Here is a 1,211-nt window from a genome sequence, read left to right as displayed (position 1 = left end):
CATTAAAGTATCTGGTGAATACTTTTACTTTTTTTTGTTTTTAGTTCTAGATAGACACAAATCCTTTATTTATTTTTATGTGGTGCTGAGGATCAAACCCAGTGCTTCACACGTGCAAGGTGAGCACTTTACCACTGAGCCACAACTCCAGCCCAAGGATCTGGTGAATCNAAAAAAAAAAAAAAAAAAAAAAAAAAAAAAAAAAAAAGATTCTGTCCACTAGGGTGCAACTTGTATTTTATTATTAGCAGGACAGGAACTAGTGCAAGAAACTCACTGCTCCAAGGGAGGTCCTACCTCAGTGACAGCAAACCCAGCAGATGAAAGCCACTGCTATGGATGGGAGCAGAGGTCTGCCTCCCAAGATGGCGAGCACATGCTGTAGAGGCCGTCACAGTCCAGGTGAGATGGCATCTGGTTGTGACGTAAGCTGGTGAAGAATCTGGACAGGTCACAGGTGTCACAGCTCCTAAAAAACTTCGCTGATAGCTGACGCGCATCAGCAATTCCTCCATGAGGCTGTTGGCGTACACACATCGCAGCTTTTGGCTGATGGCTTCCTCACAGATTCTTCTCACAAATTTCACTGTTGTCAGTTACTGTTTGCTTATTAGTATTATTATTATTGTGTGTGTGTGTGTGTGTGTGTGTGTGTGTGTGTGGTGCTGGGGATTGAACCCAGGGCCTCGTGCATGCCAGGCAAGCCCTCTACCAACTGAGCCACATCCCCAGCCCTGTTTATGAGTTGCTTAGGACCTTGCTACATTGCTGAGGCTGACTTTGAACTGGCCATCCTCCTGCCTCAGCCTCCTGAGCTATTGGGATCACAGGCGTTGGCCACCACACCCAGCCTGGGAAGGTTCTTTTCTAGCATGAGCTTTCTTGTACTTAGAAAAGTTAGAGCCAAAGCGGAAAACTTGTCCACATTTGTCGCACTCATCAGGCTTTTCTCCCGTGTGAGCTCACTGATGTGAAAGGAGGTTGCAGAGGGAACTGAAGGCTTCTCCACACTGGCTGCACTTAATGAGGTCTGTATCCAGTGTAAGTCCTTTGATGCAGAACGAGTTTCGAAGCATGCAGGAAGGATTCCCCCCGCTCGCTGCATTCAAAGGCCTTTCTGTGTTATGAACTTTGTGATGGCGCAGAAGCGGGAGCTACTCATGAAGGACACTCATGTCTTACGCTCATTGCACTCATACAGCCTTTCTCCA

The 1,211-nt window shown here is 46.9% G+C and overlaps 1 non-coding gene across 1 annotated transcript; it reads right to left on the bottom strand.

The window, feature by feature from the left end:
• Window positions 1-656: 656 nt before the first annotated feature.
• Window positions 657-730, bottom strand: Trnaa-ggc. The gene has a single exon. It is a non-coding gene; the product is annotated as a tRNA-Ala (tRNA).
• Between the last annotated feature and the right edge of the window lie 481 nt (window positions 731-1,211).

Source organism: Marmota marmota, unplaced genomic scaffold, assembly GCF_001458135.2.
Source record: "Marmota marmota marmota unplaced genomic scaffold, marMar, whole genome shotgun sequence".
In the NCBI taxonomy this organism is placed as follows: Eukaryota; Metazoa; Chordata; class Mammalia; order Rodentia; family Sciuridae; genus Marmota; species Marmota marmota.
This window is presented reverse-complemented; position numbering and strand designations above follow the sequence as displayed.